This window comes from Priapulus caudatus, unplaced genomic scaffold (genome assembly GCF_000485595.1).
Source record: "Priapulus caudatus unplaced genomic scaffold, Priapulus_caudatus-5.0.1 Scaffold364, whole genome shotgun sequence".
Classification (NCBI taxonomy): domain Eukaryota; kingdom Metazoa; phylum Priapulida; class Priapulimorpha; order Priapulimorphida; family Priapulidae; genus Priapulus; species Priapulus caudatus.
The window spans coordinates 1-14,830 of NW_014577425.1; the positions used below are offsets into that span (position 1 = coordinate 1).

At 44.3% G+C, this 14,830-nt stretch overlaps 2 long non-coding RNA genes across 4 annotated transcripts; both read left to right on the forward strand.

The window, feature by feature from the left end:
* The first annotated feature begins 6,478 nt into the window (after positions 1-6,478).
* Positions 6,479-12,384, forward strand: LOC106809563. 3 transcript variants are annotated; one of them, XR_001393885.1, is made up of 3 exons: positions 6,484-6,520; positions 6,647-6,738; positions 11,245-12,384. It is a non-coding gene; the product is annotated as an uncharacterized LOC106809563 (long non-coding RNA). The 3 variants fall into 3 exon arrangements; XR_001393884.1 differs by having other exon boundaries at positions 6,479-6,834; XR_001393883.1 differs by having other exon boundaries at positions 6,495-6,738.
* Positions 12,385-12,706: 322 nt separating this feature from the next.
* Positions 12,707-14,775, forward strand: LOC106809569. The gene is made up of 2 exons (XR_001393888.1): positions 12,707-12,768; positions 14,594-14,775. It is a non-coding gene; the product is annotated as an uncharacterized LOC106809569 (long non-coding RNA).
* Positions 14,776-14,830: the final 55 nt, after the last annotated feature.

Sequence of the window (14,830 nt, forward strand, 5' to 3'; positions counted from 1 at the left end):
GATACGAATGCTGCTGCTAAGGTTAGTGTAGATTACAATATTGTAAAACGGTAAATGGTATTAACGCCAACAAGAGTAGGGTTACAACGCCAGCCTATTTCTTTTCTTTGGAGGAGCCTGTGAGTGATTCACTCAGCGCGGCTTAGTTTTATGGTGGCGTTTTTTAGAGACTAGAACTTATCAAACTGGATTTTCCAACTTCGGACTATGCTATATATACAAGAACCCAAATACCGTCTAACTGGTGTGGTAGGCGATTTCGTTTAGTCGCAGACTAGTATAAAATTCAGAAGGATAGTTAAGATTCCCATAGCAGTTAGTCCGCGGGACTAGTTATATTTTTCCGCCGTCACTCACCGTCCCCAATTTTCCCATCGATTTTACCGGCGGAGCGTCTCTCATGCCAAGATCCAATTTCGTCCCCATTAACAGTTTTCCGACTGTTTTCGCGCTAGTCCAAGTAGAGTAGACGCTAGCACGCCTCCGTTGCACGCTCTAAGCACCAACGACTAGATTCGGCCTCACATATCGAGTCAACGAACAACAACAGATTCTAGGTTGAAACCACATGGCCGTAATTGAGAACCGTCTCCGACACAGCTAATCTCGATTGAAATTGTGTATCAGTTTGTTAGGCTCGCTATGTCTTCCGGCCCTTTGAGATCAATGTAGCTAGATTATTGACATAAGCCTAATTACGGTCCTTGTGAGTATCACGGTGAGAAATGACGCAGAGTCTGAAGTATCAGCTTTCTAGTAAAAGCTCACACTAGTTGAGATGTAATTTTCGAGCAGTCTCTAAAATGGGGGAACATAACTCACGGCCATTAGTCAGTTCAGGTTTAATCAGCGAGATTTTCTGGCTGTCGTTACTTGAAGGACAGTCTATATACAATTATTATTGGAGTAATGATCTATATAGAATAGGATTGACGATTAGTGGGTTTGGATATTTAAAAAAAAAATGGCAAATTAGGTAGGGTTTTGGCAAAATTACATACGCGGCATATTATATACCACATCATATCCCAATAGGTATAATTGTCACTGAACAATCATAAAAAGGTCGTTAAGTCGCTGTAGAGGTTGTCACATGCTGAGACGGCGTCTCGTCTGGTTCGTTTTACAAGATTTCATTGAGCAATATCTTTAAATGCAAAATTCCTGCTATGGAACATATTAAGATTTATATCTATTTATTATTTATTGTTATTACTCTATTGATATAAAATGATTTATGCCTTACCGGCGACACATACAGCGGGTGTAGCGCCACACTCCCTACCTGGCTCCAACAAATTGTGATTGCATCTATTGGTCTCATAATTAATTATTAATCCTTCAATATATAAGATATATTATATATTGAGTTAGTGTATGGCACGACAAGAAAAAATTAGATGGCCATACGATGATCAAATATTAGCAACGAATAATGAAAGTAAAATGAGTATCTAAGAGTACGTATTAATGGCGTGTCCAAGCTTCCAGTCGGTCGCGAATAATACTGATTACATAACTCCTCTTGCTCAGTGTATGTCACTATCTGCATATAGATGTACGTCGATGTGTTGCTCAATTAAAACTGACTTCTTCTCACTCACTCATTTTGTGTCCTTATTTTTGATGGTGAGCTTACAGTGTCATGACACTTCAATTAGTGGAGGGCTTCTCACATCATGCCTCTTGAGGGTGTGATTATGGAGCGTGAAAAGACCCTATGATGTGTCCTAGGGGAGTCATTAAGTAGTACTCACTGTACTTTTCAAATCTCAAAGCCTGTATCCGGTATACATGTTACCGATTAGGCGACTACTTCAGCATAACAGTTGCTTTGTGTTTGTACTGTTATAGGTTATTAAACAGTAAATGAACAGCGAAGTTACGTTCTGCATTTGTGAGATTTTTGAGAAAAAAATGTGCAAATACTGCCACAAAACAAGTACACGTATTTACGTGACAAATTTTTGTTTAGTGCCTGGTACGCTATCGGCAGACAATGTAGATAAAGGAAACACAGTGTAGGGATAGGTACTGGCCGATGGCATCTCTAAAAACTCACTTGAAATCAGATCGGTTCATATATTGGTGAAAAGAATGACGGAGAATGTTGGTAAAATGTGAAATCTTTCACTTTAAACTTTCTCCTTGTTTATAACAAACTTTGCAGATTTCCCAACTGAGACTTTCGATTTGGAGAGCCATTTCATTTGTTTGTAGATTCGATGTACACACAACAACTTCAAAGTGACCTCATCGTGATAGATTCTTCCCTAAACCTGTATTTGAACCAGCATGCCCTGCAGTCATGTGTTACCTGTATTTGGCTGTCTAGCAACACAACCTAGTACGTGCACGGCCTATAACAGCTAAATGCTTTTATATAAAACTCATATTCATAATACCCTCCTAAAATATTTTCACACTAAGGAACAATGTGTATGTTTTCAATGCAATTCTGCCTGCCCACTGCCATAACCAGGGGGCAGCAGGGTCATTCCGTCCACCCATCTGAGAATTAAGCCCGTAGGGTCTATGTCTCCCTGACCTCGGTTTGACCTGGCTTGTTTAGCCAGGGTTAGACACTAACCATTTTAGTTCATTAGTCCACAGGACTAGTAAAAGAAAAAATGTACTAGTCTGCTTTCCAAGATTCTACTAGTCTGCCGAAGGAACTCTTACTAGGCGGCAAGAAGCGACTGAGAAGTTCGTGAGATTTGCCAAGGAGGTAGGGTGGGTGTAGGAGGTGGAGCCCCCCTTTCTGGCTAGGGGGTACAGGGGGTCCTCTCCCAGGGTAAAAGGGGTGTCCCCAAAAAAGGTTTTTGTAAAAGACATTCAAAATGTAATAAAATACATGTAACTTTGACTATGGATCATAAGATTAAAATTTAAATTAAATTAAATTTTAATTCGAAAAATAAAAATTTCGCCTCCTTTTGATCGAGGAATCTGTGGATCCGTCACTGTATCACAGCAAGGAATTTGGCCTCATTTAATAGCTACAAACTGTTCCCAGACGGCGCTGTAATCGCTATCGCCATAATGAAACCTGCTGCAGGACCTGTGTCGGTGAGGTAAGTGCTGCCGACATCTAAACCCCTTGGCCTTGTTCAAGCTGGCACAGCTTGACGTAATCGGTGTAGGAGCCTGCCCGTTTTTTCCAAGTAGCAATGTGCATTTCATAATGGGTTCGCATTTATAAAATCGCTGACTAGATGGCGCCGCGGGCACTGTCCGTAATCACTGCTAAACAATGGCGTCTAGGTATTACGAAGGAAAAAACGCGTAAATGAATGAAATCAGAGTTGGCAAAGTAGAAGTGGGCAGACAATCAGGGAGGAAAGCTGATCTGCACGTACACCAGGGCTCGAATCTAACGCGACGGCCACCGACCGGCAATTGCCGTCGGTGCCCCTATGCATCGCCGATGGAACTGCCCCCTGAAAATCCACCCGACGACGAGCAGTCACCTGCCTATGCCCTTTTGTGTAATTGCCGGTCGGTGCGCCTTTAATGCTACTGCCCTAGTTTGTTTATTAGTAACGAAATTCAACATAACACGTGCGCGTCGCGTGCTGTAGTTGCAAGTGATGAGCTAAAAATACCGATAGTCGGCAGGAGGGAATGAGATAACAGCATACGGATAATTATTTGCTCCTGATAGCAGGCATGTAAAATATTCATTGTTTACTGTACTTCGCATTAGCAGAGTGGGTAGCAGGGTTCAGTGTTACGGTGTACAAGCTTACATGGGAGGCGATATTCGTTTTGTACATTAAAAAGGCAGACGATGTTTGATGTACTAATGTTGTTTGAGTTTTCGCCTTTAATTTTACAAAAAGTGCCTTAGGTGCCCCTTATCAACATTTGAGAGTACTGCCTGGTGCGCTTTCTATTTTAGAGAAAATTCAAGGCGATTTCTCACTATGCCGCTAAAATTGCCTTGCCCTTCTCGTCGCATAATTCGAGCCCTGACGTACACAGTACGCGTTGGCGTGGGGCGTGTGGTCAGGCGTACACCGGTGGGTGGCGTGCGCCACGTACGTGCATCGCACGTATGACTGCGTGTGCACGTACGTGCGTGTGCGTGCGCACGTACGTGCGTGTGCGTGCGTGTGCACGTACACGGTGCGCGTGTGCGTGGGTGCGTGTGCACGTACACGTGCATCGTGCATTAGGCAGCGTACAACGTGTGTGTGTAGTGTGTGTGCGTCATTGTGCACCGTGACACAGTGCGGGCTGTGCGTGTGCACGTACGACAGTGCCTGAATGTGCATGTATCAACGTACGTGGCAACGTACACGGTGTGTGCGCGCTGAGTGCGTGGTGCGTGTGCACGTACACGTGCATGGGTGCGTGTGTGCGCGCGTGCACGTGTGCGTGGGTGCGTGTGCGACGTACACGTGCGCGAAGCCGTGCATGGGTGCGTGTGTGCACGCGTGTTGCACGTACAGTGTGTGCGTGCAGTGTGCAGCGTACAGGAGACGTGCGTGTGCACTTTCATTCATCAGCCTCTTTTTGGATCGGCCAACACGGACACCATTTCAATACTCAGCTTCTGGGTCAGCTTGGCCCCACTGTTTCGTGAACAGGCAATGGTCCTTGCATTTCTTTTTGCTAGGATCTTTCTGTTGCGCCCTCGAAGCATCATGCCGCTTTAAGAACAAGTTTCCAAACGATAGTTTTGTAGTGCCGGTGAAAAAGACTACCAGAAAATAACCAGCCTGCACGCACCAGGTCATACCCTTGGCTGGGTCATACTCTAAGCGCACGGGTATGAAACGATTTCCACGCGTGGCTGGAAACGCATACGCATCCTTTCGTCTTATCATAGTACCACGCTGGCATCTAATTTCTCCATCCCTGGCGATTTACGTTTTGGGAGGTCTGGAGGGTGAGCGCGCGCGTCTCAACATACTTTCAGCATAACAACCTTGAATGTTAGTAAATTTATACTATTGGATAAGGATGTACTAACCTATTTAGCTTCAACTACTATTTGTATAGACTGGCTTCAAGTACACACAGCGCATGCGATGTGGTTGCGATGTGTGAATACCTCCCTATGAGAAAGCCTATAAACTGATTAGTTGCGTCATTTCTACAAATGCAGACCGTTTGTTCGCTATCGTCAACAGCTAAGCTGTCAAGCGATCGATTTGGTAGACTGGGGTTCGTTGCGCCGATTGTTTAAAACAATGTTTTGTACTGGCTGTAGGGTCTAGCAATGCTTAGAGTGTGCAGAGCGTGCTAGCGTCTACTCTACAATTGGACTAGCGGCAACAGGGAAAAACTTGTTAATGGGACGAAAATTGGATCTTGGATGAGAGACGCTGCCGCCGGAAAAATCGATGGGAAATTGGGACGGTGAGTGACGGGGAAAATATAAACTAGTCCGCCGGACTAACTGCTATGGGAATCTACTAGTCCTTCTGAATTTTTACTAGTCTTGGACTAACGGAAATCGCCACCACACCATAGACGGTATTTGGGGTTCTTGTATATATAAGATAGCCGAGTTGGAAACCCAGTTTGAAAGTTCTAGTCTCGAAAAACGCACCATAAAACTGCCCTGAGTGAATCACTCACAGGCTCCTCCAAAGAAAAGAAATAGGCTGGCGTTGTAAACCCTACTCTTGTTGGGTAATACATTACCGTTTTAAATATTGTATCTACACTAAACCTAGCAGAATCGTATACGGTATATTGATCCGCTTGTAGTTGTACTAATAATGTTGCTAAGTTGCAAATACACTGACATGGTTAGGAACTTAGGACTAGGTTAGTTATGGTTAGGGATGAGGTTATACCAGATAGAGGATTAAACAACCGATGGCGATGATCATGAACTGATGAAGGAACTTGAGTTGACAAGATCGAACCAAGGTTCAAGGCAGTGAGTTCACTGGCAGAAAGAACAAGTCCGCTGCAGCTACAGCACACACACGACGACATTGATATATATATATACTACTAGTACTATACTTATAGTAGTATATATATATATCAATGTCGTCGTGTGTGCTGGGGCGTAAGCGGACTTGTTCTTGCTGCCAGTGAGTGAGTTGAGCCCAAATGATAGACTTATAATTACCCTCTGTTAGGTCCTTTTGGTACAACCCAAGGTCCGCCAGCACCTACTAGTGCCCATACTAGCGTCGGAACTATAAATGCAGCGACAACACCCATATTCTACAATTGTGATCAGCAACCTAAAATCTCAGTCACTGATCGATTTCTTCTATGATTTATTTGATGGCAACAGTCACGTGACCTTGAGGTCGCTTACGTAACGAGCGTAACGTTTTGGCTCTGCTTTATCAAAATCAACTTCCTTTATCAAAATTTTCAGCTAAATTTTTAATTCAGCCCATTATATTTAATGTTTACGTTTATGATTCTATTGAGAATTAAACAGAATATAAGTTATAACCATAGATCTCTAGCGAGAGTATAATTTATTTATGGAATAGAGGGCACCACAACATCAACCATGGCGCCATACACGACTAAACAAAAAGTAAAGTATTTGCTTTTGTTTTGATGTGGCACTGGGTATAATGATTTAGCACCTTAGTCTAGAAGGTTAGTGTGTTGCGTCATGCACGCAGCCTACCTCATAAACTATACAACCTCCACATTCCAGCTACGCTGCATTTCCTGCAGAAGTATAACTGCAATTTGCGCTACACAGCCACTGCAGTCTGCAAGACTCCAACTTCCATTCCAAGAGAGAAAGTACGCAATCATTTCTTGTAGCCAAGAGTGTACATTACATTCCCTAAAATCACACCCAGCAGCATGATATCATGGGGAAACAATGTTTGCACAAAGGTGTGTGAAGTTACAAAAATACTGAGTTAACGCATTTTTGCCCCACTATTTTACTCTTATTTACTCTTCGCCAGTAGGCTAATGCGTTTAGTAATAGTAGGTAGTAGTCGGTTTAGCTGTATCATGTATGGTTCAAGGATAGAGAACATGGGTCCCAATAAAACCAATGTCATTTACATCAATATAAATATATTATATCAATATAATGGAAGTGACTATACGCACGGCGGCCGTGTGGATAAGATTCAATATGGCTATACGCACGGCGGCCGGTGTGGCCGACTCAATGTGTCTATTGCACGCGCGGCCGTGTGGAAAGATTCAATATGGCTATACGTCACCCGGCGGCCGTGTGTCCGACCAATGTGGCTATACGCACCGCGGCGTGTAGTAGATTCAATATGGCTATAGCGCACGGCGGCCGTTGTGGATAAGATTCAAATATGCCGCTATACAGCACGGCCGGCCGTATGGCCGACTCAATATGGCTCAGGAATGAGGAAGGGGGAAGGGAGAAGCTTGGTGGGAAGGAGGAAGGAGAGAAGGGAGAAGGTGGTGGAGAAGGAGGAAGGGCAGAGCTGATGGAGTAAGAGGAGGGGAGAAGCTAGTGGAGAAGGGCTAGGGCGAGAAGGCAGAAGGAAGGAAGGGGGAAGAAGCCTGGTGGAGAAGGAGGAAGAAGAGAGAGAGTGCTGGAGAAGGAGGGGAGAAGCTGAGTGGAGAAGGAGGAGGGCAGAAGCCTGGTGAGATAGGAGGAAAGGGAGAAAGAAGTAGGGGAGAAGAGGAGGTGTGGGAGAAGGAGGCGGGAGAGGAGGCTCCCTGTCTCCCCCTCCTTCTCTCTTTCCTCCTTCTCCCTTCTCCCCCTCACTCCACACTTTCTCCCCCTCCTCCCTTCCTCCTTTCCACCAGCCTTCTCCCTTCGTCTCTCCTCCTCACCGCTCCCTTTCTCCCTCCCACCACCTGGTCTCCTTCTCCCTTCTCTCCTTCTCACACGTCTCCCCCTCTTTATTTTCACCACCCTCTTCTTCATCCCCCTCCTTCTTCAACAGCTTCTCCCCCTCTTCTTCTCCACACCTCCTTCTCCCCTTCCTCCTCTTCTCCACCCGCTTCTCCCCTCTTCCCTTCTCCTTTCTCCCCTCGCTCCTCTCTATACCAGCTTCTCTCCCTCTTGCTCTCACCACACCTTCTCTCTTCTCCCCGTCCTCCTTCTCCACCAAGCTTCTCCCCTTCTTCTTCTCAACACCTTCTCCCTTCTGGCCCCTCCTCCTTCTCTACCAAGCTTCTCCCCTCCTCCACCACCTTCTTCTTCTCCCCTTCCTCCTCTCTACCAGGCTTCTCCCTATTCCTCCTTCGTCACCACCTCCCTTCTCCCCTTTCCTCCTTCTCCACCAGCTTTCTCCTCTCCTCTTCTCCAACCAGCTTCTCCTCTCCTCCTCACCACTTTCTCTTTCTCCCCTTCCTCCTTCTCACACAGCTTCTCCCTTCCTCCACCACTTCTCCTTTCTCCCCTCCTCCTCCACCAGCTCCCTTCTCCCCCTCTTTTATCCCCTTCTCCCTTCTCCCCCTCCTCCGTCAACAGCTCCTTCTTCCCTTCCTTCGCTCCTTCCTCCTTCTCCACCGAAGCTTCTCCCTCCTCACCACCTTCTCCCTTCTCCCCTCCTCACCACCTTCTTCCTTCCCCCCTCCTCACCACCTTCTCCTTCTCCCCCCTCCTCCAACCACCTTCTCCCTCTCCCCTTCTCCCTTCTCCCTCCTCCTTACCACCAGCTTCTCCCCGCCTCCTTCTCACCACCTTTCTCCCTTCTCCCCTTCCTCCTCAACCAGCTTCTCCCTTCCTCTTGCTCCACCACTCCCTTCTCCCCTTTCTTCCTTCTCCACAGTTTCTCCCCTCCTCCTTCTCCACCCAGCTTCTCCCTTCTCCCCTTCCTCATTCCTAGCCAATATTGGAGTCGGCCATACGGCCGCCGTGCGTATAGCCATATTGAATCTTATCCACACGGCCGCCGTGCGTATAGCCATATTGAATCTTATCCACACGGCCGCCGTGCGTATAGTCTCGGCCCAATATAATAGGTTAGGGTTATGGTTAGGGTTATTGTTATTGTTAGGGTTAGGGTTAGGCACATTGGTTTTATTGGGACCCATGTTCTCTATCCTTGGGCCTCATGTATGATGTATGGAGTACCATATCCTAGTGTACGTTATGTGGTGCTAGATGGCAACACCTGGTTGGAATGTCACTGTTACTGTTAGAGTTCGAAAGGCTCTCTGAGTTTAGCGTGATTTGGAGCCATGTTGTGTCGTGTGTGTTGATTGATGTGAGTACTGGTGAGGGAATTGTTCCCTAATGGCGACTAACAGTCGACACGACATGCGGCTAAACAGAGGAATTGCTCTGACCCATGATTGAAAGATAAAAATAGAATTTGTGACGTTTCTAAAGACTGTCAGTATTAGATATCTCACTGTCTATACTTACATGATAGTTTATTTTCAAAATATTACAACGTTTACTCTCTTTATAGAGGCTTCTCTGAATATTTGCTAACTTTCGCAAAGAGCGTCTTGTTCAAGTAGCGTTCGTGTTGTATTCGGAACAATTCCTCCGTTTACGGTATAGCCGCTGACTGGCAGCATCACTAAACAGAGGAATTGCTCCAACCTCTGGTTAGCGCAAAAACATCAGTTTATGTGACGTTTTGACACATGAAGCCCGGCACATGGGAAGGGGGAGGAGAGACGAGAAAAGAGACGGGGAGGGGAGGATTGAATATGCAACAGCACGCTACTTCCCTCACCCCCTTAGATTAGGTTTTGTTATCAATCGAGTTGTGTGTGTGTCATATATTGACAGACTTGAGAAACGTCACGAATTCTATTTTTATCCTCCAATCACAGGTCGGAGCAATTCCTCTGTTTAGCCGCATGTAGGTGTTGAACAACAGTAGAGGGCGTCCATAGGCGGCAGGCCTGAATAAGCATCGAACAGAAATTAATTACAAATACTCACACTGTTACTGCACTTACAAAACATACATTTTATTCATGTTAAATAACGACAGATTCATGCTCTATGCTCCGCTCGAAACTTTTGCCAGCTCTATGACGCGAATTTCTGCAAAGTTGTCTGAACACATTTCATACACAAAAATCACCAGCCGGTGACTGTGACTACGCCACCTGACAGAATGTCACGAGTACACAACAAGAATAATTTTACTTCTAATGCTTTCTAGACATCCACGAGGTATCTAACTTGCGTGCATAATGCAAATTATTGCAATCTAGTGTCGAATTTCTGCGAAAAAAAATGCCAAAAAAGGCATTTTCTAGAGACGAAATAGTGCAACGGTGAACAATTGCGGAAGCTTACTGTTGTACACCTCCTGTACAGTGACATTCCTAATTTCCTACCAGGTGCTGCCATCTAGCAGCACATAACGTACACGAGGATATGGAACTCCATATAGGGCTAAATGCACTATACTGGTGCTTAACCTTAAATCCCTGTCACTTCTGCATCGTATGTGTTCTTCAAAAAAGTTCTTTGAATACGACACGGTTTGACACAGTTTTCCCAAATGATCGCATGTATTCGGTGCAAGTTTATTATCGGATTAGTGTTCTGTTGTCTATGACGGAATGCTGGGGGCTGTTGGGGATATTAGGCATCGAATTGTATTCAGCGTGTAGCGTTTCCAGTGTGCTAGAAATAAATGTGTGTCTCACGGCGAGCTAGCAGCTGATTTGAGCTGTGTTGCCATCGTGTTCCTGATGATAAGGAAGCAAAACAAGTGCTGTTACAGGTGCTTAAATAATATCCCCAACAGCCCCCAGCATCTCGTAGTTACAACCTGGTGCTGCCGCCGCATTATCAACTTGTGCCGAATACATGCGATCATTTGGGAAAACTGTGTGAAACTGTGTTGTATTCAAAGAACTTTTTTGAAGAAAACATACGATTTTCAGGTAAATTGGTGGTGTCATATGATTAAGGGAGAATCATAGACGAAAACAATGTAAAGTTTGAATATATTTATTCACATATTGATAGAATATTTACAAGTTGAAAACTATGCCAAACGCTGTTAAAACGGTGTCATACTCTTCTCTATTATGAGCTCTTGCTAGAATGCACATGTTTCCAAATTATAACCACAACCTATACAGCAGTCTAGTACAGGTACATTTACATTGTTAATGTCAAACCAAACTATTGGCGTGTTTCTGACTATAAATGATGAAAATGTTAAAAACAATTATCATGATCACAGTTCATAGAAAGGCTATTCGATGTGGTGCTACAGTCATTTCAACAAATAAGAATATTAATATTGTTAATTTTGTTTTAACTGTAGAAAGTGTTTTTGTTGTTGTAAAATGAACATCATGTCTTTCCCAATTATTGTTTAGAACGCGAGCAATTGCTCTGAATTCTACGTGTGAGCATCATCTGGCTTCGGGATGAGCCTGGAAGGATGGAACAGACTAACACTGCAGTTGTTGGCCCTCGTTTTTACAATGGCATCACTCGGCTGCAATCTACTCGTGTTTGTGATCGTGACAAATAATCCGCCAGACCTGCGAAATGACACCAACAGCAGCAGCAGCACGGATAGACAGGACTGGGATGCTACCACTGCTGGGGACAAGATACCAGAAGTAAGATTGCCAGTGAAACTACCAAATCTATGCAGCAATGTAACTCCAGTTCACGACAGCTTCACCAAAACATGGTGGCTGACTTGTGCTTTGCCAGGTGCATCTACAACTCCTGAACCTTCAAAGCCCTACGGCAAAAAATTACAGAAACCATCGCAAACCAATGTTTATACTCCAGAGCGTGTTTCACAATTGTGCTGGCACAGCACAGAGAGAAGAAGAACTGGAAAGATTTGTCCCTTTGGATTTCTAGCAGCGTCTATTGCCATTTCTACTGCGCTCGTTGTTGGAACCCTAGTATCACTGATAACTCGACGCATATTTGGTATATCGTGTAGTCAGATTCAGAATCGTCCATTATGCAATGCTGTATACGAGAATTCAGTTTTCATCGGCAACATCCTTTCTTCTCTGTGCTCAGGAATATTTATTGTAACTGTGTTGTGTTTCTCGACAGACGATTATGCCGATGAGCTAACAGGAAACATTCTGCACCGGGATGGTGGTCTTTTATTTGCCTCTCTGTGTATTGGGTTTTTGTGTACCGTGTGTGCGATTTCCTTTAGCTGGTATGTCATCAAACAAAACAGAACGCACTCTATATTTTATTTTCAAATGAGCCGGCCTGAAGAAGTGAGACATATCAATACACATATCTTGGGCAGACAGTACCAGAGTATTAATAATGTTTAGTAATGTTACTATACCTATCTATTTATATTGTGTATTTTTTCATTTAAAGAACTTATATTTGTAGTAAACTAAAAAAATTACTTGAAACTTGAAATTGTGTTGCTATATTGAGGCTTCTTGTGTAATAATTAATCTTAATAAATAAGAATATTTGGCATGGTAACACCTATTGCCCAACTATTACACAATTTCACTGCACTGTTGCTGTTACTGCTACTGCTGCTACTACTGCAGATGGGGTTGTTGTCGTATCAGGTACTACAGATATGTACCCGAGGTAGTTTTAGGTTGTTTAGCATAATTTCATGTTTACTATTTTTATATGAGGTATGTCTTAGGGTTAGTGGCTTTAGCGTTAGCGGCCAATGGAATAGGGTAGGTACAATTTCTGTATACAAGTCCCTTACGTTAATCTGACCTCCTTCAGGCGCTACTGCTGCTGCTCGCTGCTGGCTGTCTGCTCTTGGTCCTGTATAGTACGGTTGATAACGTTGATTATAATAATCAATTGGAGGTCGCAGAGTAATCCTTTCCTAATGACACTTATACAGATGCTAGCTTCACGCATTGTCGTGAATTTTAGTAAAAAAACTGACTCCTCGCAATTGCATGCAATATCCTGAGGGGGGGGGTACTGTTACAGTTCACAAGTAAAAATAAACTGCTTTTCAACATTTTCAACAGTAAAAAATAATGCTGTTTCTAACAGATCACGGGGATAATCCAGTTTCCATATGTTCTTCTTGCAGTAGGTCAGGGTCCGGGGCGCATCCCCCCTCTGAACTTTTTAAAAAATTAGGCTATATTTGGCTCGGCATCTGGTGAATGTTTTGAGGCCTGTGACCTGGTCTCTGGAATCCGTGCATAACCCGAATTACTTCGAAACTTAAATTCGTGTTGCTATATTTTGAGCTTCTTGTGTAATAATTGAATCTTAATAAACATAAAGAATATTTTGGGCATGGTAACACCCTAATTGCCCAACTATTACCACAATTCACTGCAATCGTTCTGTTACTTGCTGACGCGCTACTTAACTGCAGAAGGGTCGTTGTCCGTATCAGGTACTACAGATATGTTACCGACGTAGTTTTTAGGTGTTTCAGTATTATGTTGGTCTATTTGTAATATGAGGTATGTTAGGGTTAGTGTTAGGGTGTATGGTAGGCTACGGGAAGTAGGGTTAGGGTACAATTCTGTAGTGACATAGTCTGGTACAAGCTTTGGTAATGACATTATTACGAACATATATGTACCTCGGGTACATATCTGGTAGTACCTGATACATAAATTGACCCGCGTTCAAGCGCTAGCTACTCTGCGCTGCTGGCTGCATTGCTGCTGCTGGCTGCCGGTGTTGTCATGTTATATGACGGGTATGTAGAATCAGTTTATTAAAGTGAGTTGCTGTTAATCAAATTGTGAGTTTGCAGAAGTAAATTCCCTTTCTATAATGACTAGCTATTATACCGAGCCTACCTTCAATGTCTTGCAATTTTAGTAACAAGAGTCGCAGAGCGCTGGCTCATCTGTAGGTCTGTTGGCCTACGATTGATAATCGGTAAGGGAATCAGTCGTGCGTATGTACGTACATTGTGTTAGGGCGCCCAGATACTGGCACGACACGCCAGTTGCGTACCTACATGCATGGTTAGGAACAGCCCACTACTGCCAGATGGAGGGTAGGGAGGGGGTGGGTGAGGTGGGGAGGGGATTCTACTAGCAAAGCAGTTCAGTCCTTGGTGGTGACAAGTGAACAAGATACCATGGTTAAGCCTCCTCTTGAAGGGTCAAAAAGGTTAATCCGAACTTACTCTTCGCCATGTCAGCAGAAGGACAATTCCATGTCCTGTTCACATAAGGAGCCATAAAAATGCTAAGGGTCAGTCACGGGCTGAAGACACAATAAGAGGTGTTTTCAATGCGGGTCCGTCAGACCATGTCCTCAGAAAAATGTCTAAATCTGCCCTGTGCCCACTGACCTTTGACCTTGACTCCAGATTTCCGGCACAGTGATGGCTTTCCTACCATGATTGCTCATATGACACACCGACTATCACGAGCCTAGGTCAGGATGCGCGTTTAGATTTGTGCCATTGCCATTCGCATTGTCTCCCTACTACCTTTAAGTTAAGCCGAGTGAATGTTCCCGCCTTCTTGTTACACCGCGTTGACCTTTTGACGCATTTGACCGCCTCAGCTTGAGACAATCCCAACTCGTGTTGAACACCCTACGGCCCGCAGGAGGTGCCGATATCGTGACCGTACGGTCGAGCCGGATTTAAGATTTGTGTCGAACTGTTGACGCAACGGACGGACGCTCGAGACGGACGGACGACCGCGCGAACAGCGACTGGATCGTATCAATGCGATTTCTACAACTGCACTGAGCTATCGTTCAGATGAGCTAAAAAAGGACTCCTCGCAATTGCAGCAATATCTGTGTTCCAGTATTTTTCCGGGACAGTGAATGAAAACAAAACTTCTTTTTTAGTCAATGTCTATATAAATATGGTATTGGTTTTAATTTTTCTCCTCACTGTATATCATTGCATATTCATATAAAAAAAACATAAACATAAAACCATACATACTTGAGTGAGCTTTCTTTGTTAATAACAGTACCGGTAGTAAGAGTACATAC